The following is a 14,577-nucleotide window of genomic DNA, read 5'->3' on the forward strand; positions in this document are numbered from 1 at the left end:
GAGCAATGTACTCATTCTTGTAAGCAGTTTCTCATAATGCAATGCTTTTTGGTATGTTGCTTTTGGGAACATATTCATTTTAATGCACACTTTCCCCACCCCCTTATATATGCACCTTTGTAAGCACAGTCTGGTCAAACAACTGCATCACAAAATTCGGACAAGTGCGAATTTTGAAGGAAGGTCGTTGTTACGGTCCTCATACAGTTTTTCAAAGTGCACATCTGACCGATTTGCCTTCAAGAGCAAACGGAACAGAATTTCTTCCCCCATCCACTACTCCTAGGTACAGGATTGCAGTCATACTATGGCACGAACTTTTGTAAACACGCATCATCAGACCAGATGGTGCACTTAAGTAATTTTAGACTCGTGGCTTAATGGCCTCTGGGCAAGGGCAGGCCTCTTTTCACGTACTTTAAAATGTAGCAACCCAGCCCTGCTGGGTTTGGGGTCCTCCTGCTCTGCAGGCTCCTGTTTATGCCACATTAAAAGATGTTAAAGAACAAGTCTTCCGAGTTCCTTTCTTTGGGGTGGTGGGAAGGCAACCGCCTAATGCAGTTTGTCTTTCTGGAACGTACTTCTTTCAAGCAATTTAAGTATCAGCTCCAAGAGCAGACAGAACAATAGGACCATTCGTGCTGGCAAATTTCCATATCCTTTCTATTTTTAATTGTGAGGTTTTGGCATATGGATCTCTTCTCGTTTTCTTTTATCATCGTCATTCTTTTGAAAGCCCTATAACAGGAAACATGTTTGTGAGTGTGAGAGAGGGAGTGTCCCTATTTCTTTGGTTCATTCGCACCCGACAAAGATCAGGAATATCCCCATTTCAGAGACAGGCAGGTTAAGGCCTTGATCCAGCTCTTGTGTTCTTCCAAGGCATTGCAGTGCTCCATGCGAATTTTACAAGAGCTCACCTCCACTGCACAAACTTAAGTGCACATTAGGAGCATGTCAATGCAACCTTCCCTCTGCCTCTGAGTCTCCGTGCGCTTGTACAAATGTAGCCAATCAACACCACCCACAAGAAAGAGGTATCAGCAGGCTCAAGGTACACCTGGTGTCTGCAGAAGTGCACACACACACACACACACACACAAACCTGGGTGAGGGGAATCTCAAACAGCCCAGTGCTGAGAGAAAAGAGAAAAGGGAACCAAGGAGGAAGGAGGATGGAATAGAGCAGCTGGACAAGAAGGAAGAAAGAACCATAGACATAAAAAAGGTGTAGAGAATCCTCTCATTGCCTTGGATAGGTAGCTTCCTGGTTCACACTGGCGAACTGTTTTTAAACGTCTCCAGGGATGGCAGTGAAAGCTGCCCAGAGAAAACAGTGGAGAAATCCAAGATTTTAATATGCCTGGAATCAGGCATGAGAACATCCCACCCCCACCCTGCTTCGTCTAAATTTGATCTCTGCCCCCACTGTCAATATAAGAAACAAGTCCAATGAATACTGAGCGTGTTCAGTGGGCACAGAATGCTGCCTGGTTGTGGGAAAGAGAGAGAAAGGGAAATGGGGCAGAGCTGGAGGAAATTGGCATGCCTGGGATCCTGAACAGAAGCACTCCGAATTGCAGCATTTTGTCGCGGGATCCCTCCTGTCATTGCATGTAAATGCGCCGCTGAACTGCACACATCCACACGCAGACCCAGCAGCATGCAGACATCCATGCAGGTCGCAGTACCCTGCCTATCGCTGAAATATTTCCCACGCCTCAACTGAGAACCTGCAAGCTGCCGAGCTGGAGCAGACTGAGGTCTGTCTAGCTAAGCACTCAATTTCCAACAGATGCCTCTGCAAGCACACAAGCGGAGCATGGAAGCAACAGCCATCCTCTACAGTTTGTCCCCAGCACCGGACACACCTCCACCAACCTGTTGCACATCATCCCTCGCTCATTACGCACATGCTCATTGGCTGGGCAAAAAAGGACACAGCCACAGTCTAATTCCGCTCCACTTGGTCCACTGCCCAGCATGCAACTGGGACTTCCACCGGTAACACCCAGCCCTCGAAACCTGCCTTGGCGTGAAGCACACAGGCAAAGCACTTTGAACGCCGACGCCCACCTCACTTAGCGCTCACCGCGCACAAAACTGGCACACGGAACTCTCCACCAGGGCGACAACAATTAGCACAGGGCCTGCTGCTTTCGAGAGAAATTCACAATAGCCTGCCGCCACCCCCCGCTGAGCACATACGCTGAAACTCAGGAAAGCATGTCACACAACCCTCCTGCAAATGTCGAACACCCAGCCAGCATGGGCATGTTGCAAATGTGCAAGGACACACACACACACCTGTGGCACGCTCGGCAGGTGCTCCCCTGCTGTCTTGCTGGCCGCCGGTTGGATGCCACGCAGAAGGAAGGAAGGAAGCCAGGAGAGAGAGATGTGTCCGTGCGTGAAAGCGTGTGTCCGAGTGCCGTGCGCACGCTCTCAGGGGGAGACACGGGGATTTCAGCTCCCCAGCTCCCACATCAGACCGCTTCAATCACTCGCCACTCCCCACCCCCGCATGCAATGAGTCACAGTGCTGTGTGTGAAGGAGATGAGGAGGAGGAACAAGAGAAACGGGGATTTTCGAGGGAACCTCCACAAAGGTGGTTTGGAGCAGTGTGCTAGTGCCACCGCCCCCACGTCAGTGCAGAAGTGCACAGGAGAGAGGAAGAAGATTCCTCCTCTACAGGGTCTCCAAGGCTGGGGGTGGAAGGGAATGGGAAGGAAGGCAGGGGTGGGAAACCAAACCGACATGAAGGCAGCTCTATACATTAAAAAAAGAGAGCACAGCGTAGCAAGGAAGGGTTGGGGGAGACGGGAGGAAGGAGTTAATGCTGCGATTTAGCACATCTCCAGCCCCAACTGTGTGCCAGGAACAGCACTTTTTTTTTAAAAAAGGCCCCCGTCCAGGAGTCCTTGCAGTTTACACGACGCACACAACTGAACATGAAAGCTGTTTCCTTCGGCTCCACGCTGCTCCCTCCTTCGGCTGCGTGGAGAGAGCTTGTGGGGCACTGATGTGTTGTACATAAAAAGGCCTTGACTAATTGGGGCTGCTGCGATTCCAGACAGGGCTCCCCTATGTGTCTGGGTCTGCTGCTGGCGGAGGAGGAGAGAAAAAGCAGAGCATCTCTGGCAAGGTAGCAGAGAGAGGGAGGGAGGGACATGGCAGCAGTGCTAATGAGGCCCGGGCAGGTGAACAATAGCCGGCGTAACCCAGGCGGGAATCTGCCACCATCTGCTCACGTGGGAAGAGGGGAAGGCAGGTGGGCAAGACGTAAGAGTGTTTTGGATCAGGCCAATGGCCCAGCATAGCCCAGCATCCTGTTTCTCACAGACACTGACCAGATGCCTGCTGGGAGCCTGCACGCAGGACCCAAGGGCAATGGTGCTCTCCCCTCCTGTGGTTTTGAGCAGCTGGAATTCAGGGCAGGGTTCGAAATTCGCCAGGCGCATTTTGCACCTAGCGGGTGGTGCTGTGGTTTAAACCACAAGCCTAGGACTTGCCGATCAGAAGGTCGGCGGTTTGAATCCCCGCAACAGGGTGAGCTCCCGTTGCTCGGTCCCTGCTCCTGCCAACCTAGCAGTTCGAAAGCACGTCAAAGTGCAAGTAGATAAATAGGTACCACTCCGGCGGGAAGGTAAATGGCATTTCCGTGCGCTGCTCTGGTTCGCCAGAAGCGGTTTAGTCATGCTGGCCACATGACCCGGAAGCTGTACGCCGCCTCCCTCGGCCAATAAAGCGAGATGAGTGCCACAACCCCAGAGTCGGCCACGACTGGACCTAATATTCAGGGGTCCCCTTTACCTTATTGGCCACTTAAGAACAAGTGAAGATGCCTAGGATCCTTGGATCTTGACTGTTTTCAGACACTAGCAACACATCCTTTGGAACTCTATCGGTTCTATTTTATCTGCACAATCAGAATGAATTTCAGGAAACAAAAAGCAGCATGAACCCACCCCTCAGCCGGACTGATGGGAGTTGTAGTCCCAGTAACAATCGGAGGGAGGGAGGTTTTCACAGCCCAGCATTATGGCTGGGAGCAGTGCTATTTTTCTAGGAAAAGAGTTGTCGTAACTCACCACGAACAGCTCGCTCGTTTCTCTTTGAATGGCAATAGTGCCCACCTGAGAGGTGCCAGAACTCAGCCCAGCTGAAAAAAAGCCATGGCTGGGAAACATCTGGTTTCCAACACTGTGATACATCACCAGAAGAATGGATGCTTTTGAATTATGGTGCTGGAGGAGACTCTTGAGAGTCCCACGGACTGCAAGAAGATCAAACCTATCCTTTCTGAAGGAAATCAGCCCTGAGTGCTCACTGGAAGGACAGATCCTGAAGCTGAGGCTCCAATACTTTGGCCACCTCATGAGAAGAGAAGACTCCCTGGAAAAAGACCCTGATGTTGGGAAAGATGGAGGGCACAAGGAGAAGGGGACAACAGAGGACAAGATGGTTGGACAGTGTTCTTGAAGCTACCAGCATGAGTTTGACCAAACTGCGGGCGGCAGTGGAAGACAGGAGTGCCTGGTGTGCTCTGGTCCATGGGGTCACGAAGAGTCGGACACGACTAAACGACTAAACAACAACAACAACAAAACATCGCAATAGACCAATATATCACGATATCTGAATTAAGGATGGAGCTACACAGAGACATTGGCTGGCTTCACAGTTTTCCCCGCATTGTAATTTTTTGCATAGCACACACTCATTCGCATCATGATTTGCGATATATTGCCAGGTCAAAAATTTCGAAACCGATAACACGATACGGACTTCAAACCAGTTTGGGGCAATATATCACCCAGCCCTGCCCAGCATCAGACCTAGAACCATATACCCTGTGAACTCGAGAGTCACGACTTTCCCCTCTCATCCTCCTCTCAAGTAATGCTATCAGGGCAGGACCCTGGGGCAGAGGTCCAGGCCCCACCCAGCAGAAAGTGCAGGCCCCCATTCCCCAAATGCAGCAATGCTGGCTCACCATATTTTGAGGACAAGTGCAGCCATACACATAGGAACCAGACCACTGGTCCCAATAGCTCAGTAATATCAGGGGCTCCCAGGATTTCAGGCAGGAGTCACTCCCAGGCCTGCCCAAAGATGTCAGTGATTGGATGGACCAGAGACTTTTTGCACACAAAGCTGATGATCTACCTGTGAGATGCAGCCCTTCGTCATATTTGCACTGTTTACCTTGCAGTCAAAAGGTGGGGAGATTGCAATTTAAAAACAAGTAATACACATCACTATCTAAACAGCCACCCACATCCTCATAACACCAAGGGGGCATAGGAAGAGCATGAGATTCTTCATCTCAAGGTCATGGGTTCGAGACTCACCTTGGGCAAAAGATTCCTGCATTGGCGGGGGCTGGACTAGATGCCCCCTTGTGGTCCCTTCCAACTGTACAATTCTATGATCAGGCACATCTAGCTGAGCATCCTGCTCTCACAGTGACCAGAGCAGGACCTGGGAGCAACTGTGCTTTCCCCTCCAACAGTGGAGAAAGGGTGGTGGAGAGTCTAAAATTACCTAACCACCACAGGCTTCTTTCACCTGCTGGCTTGTTCATGTGTCGTCCAGTGAACCCAGGAGTCCGGCCTCCCAGGAGTCCAGCTGCCCTCATTCGCTCTCGCCTGATAGGCCCCAACCCTGCACATATATAAAGCGATGAGTCCCTCCCCTCCCCAAGTCTGCCTTTCCCAGAGCTTGCATCTCCGGGTAACATGACCCACCCCTGTTGCATCCACAGCCGTGTCGGGTCGATAGGACACCTTGTCGCTGCCAGAAAGAGGAATCCTAACACCGTCCCGCAAACTTTCCCCACAACCCCCTTGATGGAAGCAATTGCCACTCGATTCGCCTATTGGTGGAGGGGGGGGAATCCATATATCCCCTCCCTCCTGATTCTTAATACTGGTTTCCTTCTAATTTCATTAATGGGTGAGCGGGAGTGGGGAACGACTGCTGTGTTTCTCCAAAATGGGAACAGAATTCCTAGGAGGGGAAAAAAAGGAGTTGCAAATCAGAACTCCTGAAATTCTTCCAGGAGGTTTTGGGATGGTGGGTGGGGAGCTGGGAGGCAGGATTTTTTAGCAGGCAGGGGTGGGGCCTAGTGGGTTGAGTGAGAGCGCCAATATTCACAAGCAGGGTAGAGAAGACCGCAAATCCCACCATCCCTGACCATTGGCAGTACTGCTTGTGGCTGATGGGAGTTGGAGTCTCAGCAACACCTGGAGGCTAACAGACCATCCTTGGTCCAAAGCAAAGCATCTGAAATCAAGAAGCAAAGATGGAGCAAGGCAGGTGATTCTGTTGGGACTCCATTTCCCATCATCCCCAGCCAGCAGGGCCAGTGGCCAGGGATGATGGGAGTAGGAGTCCCGCAATAGCTCAGTTGGTAGATCATGAGACTCTGACTCTCAGGTTCACGGGTTCCAAGCCCCGCATTGGGCAAAAGATCCCTGCATTGCATTGTATTTTTCATCTTTGTTGGAAGCCGCCCAGAGTGGCTGGGGAAACCCAGCCAGATGGGCGGGGTACAAATAATAAATTATTGTTATTATTATTATTATTATTATTATTATTATTATTATTATTAGATGACCCCCATGTTTCCTCCAAAGTCTACAATTCTATGAGAATATCTGGAGGGCCACAGGCTCCCCCATAGGAGAAAACAGTTCATACTTTCCTCAAACTAGCACACGATGCAATTCACACATGCATATATACATACAAAAGACACACACCAAGCAAATAGCACAATACTGTAGTTCACGAGACAAATATTGTGGATGCATTTATTTCTGTTTAATGCATGACAAATTCCCCACGTGGATATTGCTTTTCTGCGGGACCGGGGTGGGAAACCTGTGGCCCTCTGGAAGCTGGTGGACTACAACTCCCATCATCCCTGGCCGCACAGACTGGGGATGATGGGAGTTGGAGTCCAGCAACTTCTACCAGGACCTAGTTTTCCGCGGCCTGATACAGAAAGTTGCATACAGAAAGGAGAAAAATTTTTGATAATTGGGATTTACGCACCAAATGAAGGTAAAGCAGAATTCTTCAAAAAACTTCATGAAACCCTGACGGACTACTTGGAATATAATATGATAATTATGGGAGATATGAATGGTGTAGTTTCTACAAACATGGACAAGACACAAAGACTGATACTTACTAAAGAAGGGAGACTCCCGAAGACTTTTTTTGAAATGACTGAAAACATGGACTTAATAGACATTTGGAGAACAAGGAACCCTCTTGAAAGAGAGGGAACCTTTTTCTCCCAAGCAAAGATGACCTGGACCAGAATTGATCAAATCTGGATTACTAGTGGAATGGCTCCGAAAATTAAGAAGGTAGAAATCTGCCCAAAAACCTGCTCCGACCATAACGCCGTGAAGATGGAAATGAAACTTACAACAACTGGTCAGTTTAGATGGAGAATGAATGACACCCTGTTTCGAGATAGAGAGTTCCACTTGAAGGCCCAAAAAACCTTAAAGGACTATTTTGAAATTAACCTAAGGGGCGATGTGGAAAGAAGAGTGATCTGGGACGCAAGTAAAGCTGTGATGCGAGGGTTTTTGATTCAACAAAATTCAATAAAGAAGAGAAAGCAAAAGGAGAAAAGAGAAAAAATTTTGGAAAAGATAAAAGAAGGAGAGAAAAAACTAAGGTCAAAACCAAAGTCCCAGGAGATTTTGAGGGAGATTAAATTGTATCAAACACAATATATGGAATTGATGAACCAGGAGATAGAGTGGAAAATAAAGCAAATGAGACAAAAGACATTTGAGTCGGCAGACAAATGTGGCAAACTCTTGGCATGGCAACTCAAGAAAAGACAGAAATTAAATACAGTTTCAAGTTTAGAAGTGGATGGAAGGACCATATCTAAACCAAATGAGATAAGAAACTGTTTTGTGAGTTACTTCAAAAAACTTTATTCCCAAGGATTACAAAATGAAGAAGACATAGATAAATTCCTTAATAAATATGGATTACAAAAAATCTCTGCTCAAAGTAAGGTGGATTTAAACCAGAGAATAACAGAACAAGAGATAGAGGGTGCCATTCAGGACATGCAATTGGGCAAATCTCCAGGGCCAGATGGACTGACTTCCAGATACTACAAATCGTTAAAGGAATGGTTGATACAACCGTTAAAGGATGTCTGTAATGAGATCTTAGAGGGAAAAAAGGCACCTGAATCGTGGAAAGAAGCATATATTTCACTCATACCAAAGACAGAGACTGAAAAGACTCAATTGAAGAACTACCGCCCAATCTCGTTACTCAATGTGGATTACAAAATTTTTGCAGACATTTTAGCAAAAAGATTCAAAAGAGTACTGATGGAAAAGATTCATAGAGACCAAGCAGGCTTTCTCCCAAAGAGACACCTCTCAGATAATGTTAGGAATATAATAGACATTTTGGAAAAGTTAGAGGTGAACATAAATACTAAAGCAGTTCTGATATTTGTGGACGCGGAGAAAGCCTTTGACAACATCTCTTGGAGTTTTATGAAAAAGAACCTTCATGGGATGGGGGTAGGCCAAGGATTTGAGAACGGTATGGGTGCGATATATTCTGAACAAAGAGCTCAGCTGATTGTAAATAATGTAATAACTGAGGAACTCAAGATAGAAAAAGGAACACGACAGGGGTGCCCAATGTCCCCATTGCTCTTTATTTCTGTTCTGGAGGTGTTGCTGAATATGATTAGAAATGACCAGCAGGTTAAAGGTGTACAGGTCGGAGCAAAACATTACAAGTTAAGGGCTTTCGCAGATGACTTGGTTTTAACTTTACAAGAGCCATACACTAGCACGAAAAAGGTGTTGGAGATAATTCAACAATTTGGCCAGGTAGCTGGATTTAAATTGAATAAACAAAAAACTAAAGTCTTAGGGAAAAACCTGACAGATATGGAGAAGAATAAGTTTCAAGAAGAGACAGGTTTGATGGTGGTTAAGAAGGTGAAATACCTAGGGGTTAATTTAACATCTAAAAACTTGAATTTGTATAAGGACAATTATGAAAAATGTTGGTCAGAAATTAAAAAAGATCTAGAAATATGGTCAAATTTGAGATTATCAATGTTAGGCCGAATTGCAGTAATTAAGATGAATGTATTGCCTAGAATGTTATTTTTGTTTCAAACTTTGCAGATTATTGACAAGATGGACTGTTTCAAGAGGTGGCAGAAAGATATTGCGAAATTTGTCTGGCAGGGCAAAAAGCCCAGAATAAAATATAAAATACTAACAGATGTAAAAGAAAGAGGGGGATTTGCCCTGCCGGACTTAAAATTGTTTTATGAGGCAGCAGCATTCTGCTGGCTGAAAGAGTGGATGCTCCTCGAGAATACAGATATCTTGGACTTAGAAGGTTTCAATAACGCATTTGGTTGGCATGCATATTTATGGTATGACAAAATCAAAGTGCATAGTGCCTTTAAAAATCACATTGTAAGGAAAGCGTTGTTCAATGTATGGATGAGATACAAAGACCTGTTGGAAAACAAAACCCCTAGATGGTTGTCACCCTTAGAGGCGAAGGCCCATAAGAAAGTCAATATGGAGGTCGGATGGCCAAAGTATTGTGAGATTTTAGAACAGGATGGAGAGAAACTGAAATTAAAGAGCCATGAAAAACTAAAACCCAAAGTACAAGATTGGCTCCACTATTATCAAATAACGGAGGTTTTTAAACAAGACAGGAAAATTGGCTTCCAGGTGGAAAAATCAAAACTTGAGACTAAATTGCTAGAACCCAATACTAAGAATTTGTCAAGAATGTATAACTTGCTGTTGAAATGGAATACACAAGATGAAATAGTTAAATCAGCTATGATTAAGTGGGCACAGGACATCGGCCATAACATTATGTCTGCTGACTGGGAAAGGTTGTGGAACACCGGAATTAAATTTACGGCATGTAGTGCCTTAAAGGAAAATGTGATGAAAATGGTATATAGGTGGTACATGACCCCAGTCAAGCTAGCAAAAATTTACCACTTGCCTGACAATAAATGTTGGAAATGTAAGGAAATTGAAGGTACTTTTTATCATCTTTGGTGGACATGCCCGAAGATTAAGGTTTTCTGGGAGATGATATATAATGAAATGAAAAAGGTATTTAAATATACCTTTCTTAAGAAACCAGAGGCCTTTCTCTTGGGCATTGTCGGCCAATTGGTGCTAAAAAAGGATAGAACTTTCTTTATGTATGCAACAACAGCAGCAAGAATACTGATCGCAAAGTATTGGAAGACACAAGATCTACCCACCGTGGAAGAATGGCAGATGAAAGTGATTGACTATATGTCATTGGCGGAAATGACGAGCAGAATTCGGGACCAGGGAAAGGAGACAGCGGAAGAAGATTGGAAGAAATTTAAGATCTATCTTAAGGACTACTATAAACTTGAGGAGGTTTAGAATGTCGAGATTCTACAGAGAGAAAGGGTTGCAGTAATATAAGATTAGAATAAGAAAGGACTATGACGAATTAGAGTTGAAAAAAAATATTTATAAGTTGCTATAAAATTTGGACACGAGGATGCAGAAAGGGGAGGTATGGGGAAGTCCGAGGAAAGGAGTTTATGAAAAGACATTATGAAACTATACTTGTTTGTTTGTTTGTTTGTTTTTGTGTTTGTTTGTTATAAAAATTTTTGTAAAACTAATAAAAAATATTATTAAAAAAAAAAAAAAAGAAAGTTGCATTTACTCTGCATGAACACCTGTAACATGCATGATAGGCACACGAGTCTATTAGGCCCAATATGCACAAGGCAAAACAGACATGCATGTCCATCACAGTTTCCAACAGAATGCATGCAGGGAAAGTGTGAAAATTTTTGATTGATGACCCCCAACTACTCATGGCTTGAATAAAAGTATCCCCAATCTCCCAGGCACGTTTTCCTCATTCAGCTACACAGACACACACGCACGCACACACGTTAACATCTCCCATCTCTTAACGTGAGTTGCGAAGCTGCAGCGCAAACGCACAGGGTGTTACTAGAATCCTATTTATTGCACACAGAAAAACAGCTGCTCTATCGCACTCACACCCTTGGTGCGTTCACAAACCAAGCGCGAGCTATGGTGGTGTTACACACGCCCGGTCACGGGATGGCTGTTGACACACGTGTTTCACGCAAAAGGCTGGGGGAGAGGGGAGGACGCTGCGTGGGCACCAGTGCTTCAGGTTCCCTTGTGCAAATCACACCCTCTGCCTTGTCTGGGCAGGCACGTGCACACGCGTGCACACGCGTGCACACGCGTGTGAGCTCCCTCTGTTCTCGAGCTCTACGGAACGCCTCTGGCTACCACGCCTGTTCTCACTGCCCTCTTCTGCTCCAGGGGACGCGGCCTTCACTGACCTTCCTCCCTGCCTCGCACCCCTTCTCCTCCTCGCACCCAAGCCTCCCCTTGCCTCGCACCCACGCCGCCTCCCCCCTGCGCACTCCCTGGCACACGAGTGTGCACACATACACAGGAGGCCAGCTCTGGCTGCCGAACTGCTCCCCTAATCACATTAGCAGCATGTTGGCACAACAGCCGCCCCGGGGAGGCTGGCCCATTGTCTGTGCCCTGACGTGCAGAGCCCTGCCAACCGCCTCCTAATTACACCCTGTGCCAGGCAGGGGTGTGTGTGTCTGTGTGCATGCATGCGGGGGAGGCCCGTGCAAGCCTGATGGGTGCTGCCCCCATCACCCGCCCCCACCGCCAAGCACCAGCAGGGGCCCAGTATCCATACATTGCTGCCTGGCTGCATGCAGCTGCAGCGCATCCACGTTCCTCCTCCCTTCCCCCCCCCCCACGCAAAAAAAGAAGCAAAGCGTTTTAACCTGGCCCTAAACCACTTGCACCCCTGTTCCACTGCACCCCAGACATTGCCCCCTTCTCTCTTCCCTCCTCCCATCCTCAGCTCTTAGGCTTCCCCACCGAGACCCTAACCCTTCTCATCTTACCCCCACCTGTGCCTCGCCCCCAAGCCTGCAGCCCGCCCCCCCGCCTTTCCAGATGCACCCCTCAATCAAATGCCCCCTGGCCCCACCCCCCTCTCGCGTTCCAGCCGCCTGCATGCCTCCACAGCCCCCCCGCTGCCCCCCCAAAGTGCACCCCTCTTTTCTCCCTACGGAGCACCCCTTTCTGCTCTCGCCCTACACCCGGCCCACCTGTACCGCACTTTCCTCCTCCTCTCTGCAGCGATGTCTGTGGGTCGGGGGGGTCCCCTCGACCATGCAACCTCCCTCTTCTCAGCGCACCCCTTATTCTCTTCTCCCAACACCTCCTCCTCCTCCGATGGGGAAAGCAAAGCAACCAACCCCCGACCGCATCGCCCGGCCCTGCGCCCTGTCTCCGCGGTAGGGGCGGCGGCGGCGGCAGCAGCAGCAGCGCCCGCCCGGAGTCGCCTTTCCCTTACCTGCAGGACAGAGGCGGCAGCGGAGTAGCCGCTGCTGGCTGCGCGAAGGGCGGGCGCCTTGTTGAGCTCCACGACCGCCGCCTCCCTCGCCCGGCTGCCCGGGGGCTGGCGCTGCCGGCCGAAGCGGCGGCGCTAGAGGGCGCGCGTCCAGGAAAGGGATGGATGGATGGATAGATGGAAGGAAGGAAGGAAGGAGGGGAGGAAAGAGGAGAGGTGGGGTGGTGGTGGGCGAAGAGAGCTGCAGCAGGCAGCCCTCTTCCCCAAACCCGGGTGGGTCAGGGGGCGGCGGGAAGGAACAGGAGGGTTCCCCGCGTGGAAAGGCTGCAAGCGGAGGCTGGACGGCGGCGCTCGTGCGTTGCGCGTGTACACGGGCTGTGCATCGCCGGGGTGCATGGCCCAGCGTGCGCGCGCACGCCCAGCAAGGCTCTAGGAGCGGCGGTGCATTTTCTGGGTTCCGGGGCGGGAACTGGGGCAGCCCCCGGTTTTGCAAAGGCATCTTGGGGGCGCTAGGTGGTGCAGATGGACGCAGGTGGTGGGTGGCCTTACGGGGAGGGTCGAGGAAGGGGAGTCCGGCAAGGCAGAAGGTGCCCGGGAGATTGCCAACTTTGCAAGAGGTCCCTACAGCGGTGCCTTTGGGTCTGGGGAAAGAATTAGCAGGGCCAAGACAGCCTTTACACTGCTGCCTGGTTATTTTTATTTGCTGTGAAGCGCGTAACAGGCCAAGCAGGTTGCTTCTCTGCTCCTTCCCCCAGTTTGCACCCCCGACGTGCGCAAGGAGAGCTTTGCGCATTTGGGGAGCGGACCTTTCTTCCCTCGCCTCTTGCTTTGGGGGCCCTTCCTGCTATCGGGGATGGGAAGGAGATTCATGCGCTTAATTTCTGCATGATTCCCTAATTTCTGCATAGCTGGTGCCACAGGAGGATTAAAGGGTAGGTAGGGGGTGACGACAACAATAACTCGCCAATAATTCGCCCCATCCCTGCCCCGTGGCTGGACTTTTGTGGTTACTGGAAGGGAGGATTTCATAATTTCCATCATAGCTCATTATAACTGAATCATTTAATTGGAGGTTAAATCCAGGCTACTATAATCCTAAACGTGCTTCCACGACTTCAGAGAAGAGATGTTAGGATTGGGGTTCTGAAGTGAGACCTGTGGGTATAGGGCAGTACAGTGGTACCTCGTGCATATACACGCTAGGGGCTGCCAGGTTTTGACTGTGCACCGACAGAAATGAATGTAACTTCTTTAGGCCTGCACGCCTGATGCTCAAAGCACATCCACCCGCTGGCACAGATTTACCTTGTTGGATTTACCTGCAAAAGCAAGTCTGGGTTTCTTGCCTGTGCACATGCTTTTTCATACAGATCGCACCAATGTGAAGAATCTTTTTTTCCGCCTGAGCACCACGTTCTCTGTGGAACCTTCTGAGCGTCACATGCCTGTGGTGGGTGGGGCCAGATGCAAAAGTGGGTGGAGCAATGAATTTTTCCTTTGCGTGTTTCTAGACACTCCCTGCTCCCCAATCCAGACAAGCAAGAGACATGATCAGAGTTCAAGGCCACATTGCAGCCAGGCAAAAACATTCCAAGTGTGAAGCCACATTTGACCTCTGGGCCCGAGATTCCCTGCAAAACCATATTCAACATATTGCCTTATGCATTCATGTTTACGTTAGTTAGTCATCCCATAATGTATGTGCTCTTAGCTCACATTCATAACTAGTTATCCTTGCCGGATTCATTCCTTCTTTTCCTCTGTGATGAAATGATGTATGTTAGATTGGTCTCAATGAGGGCCAGGGCCTTTTCAGTACTGGCCCCGACTTGGTGGAACGCTCTGTCACAAGAGACTAGGGCCCTGCAGGACTTGACATCTTTCCGCAGGGCCTGTAAGACAGAGCTGTTCCGCTTGGCCTTTGGTTTGGACTCAGTCTGACCCTTCTGTTTCCCTCCCCTTATGATCTTGATCTATGGGCTACTTTTAAAATGAGACTGCATTTTAAATTGCATTTTAACATGTATTTTAAATTGCCCCCCCCTATTATGTTTTTACTGTAATTTTACTGGTGTTACCCGCCCTGAGCTCAGCTCTGGCCTGGGAGG

The 14,577-nt window shown here is 48.7% G+C and overlaps 1 protein-coding gene across 2 annotated transcripts in view; it reads right to left on the reverse strand.

The window, feature by feature from the left end:
- Positions 1-12,844, reverse strand: part of SYT3 (synaptotagmin 3) — a 62,847-nt gene extending 50,003 nt beyond the window's left edge. The window contains exon 1 of one of the 2 annotated variants that reach the window (XM_083469931.1): positions 12,473-12,844. The gene's annotated coding sequence lies outside the window, so the exon portion shown is untranslated. Of the gene's footprint in view, positions 1-2,307; positions 2,498-12,472 lie in introns of those variants that run through there. The other variant, XM_083469932.1, reaches the window with a different exon arrangement.
- Between the last annotated feature and the right edge of the window lie 1,733 nt (positions 12,845-14,577).

Source organism: Podarcis liolepis, assembly GCF_965112155.1.
Source record: "Podarcis liolepis genome assembly, chromosome: 13".
Taxonomy (NCBI): domain Eukaryota; kingdom Metazoa; phylum Chordata; class Lepidosauria; order Squamata; family Lacertidae; genus Podarcis; species Podarcis liolepis.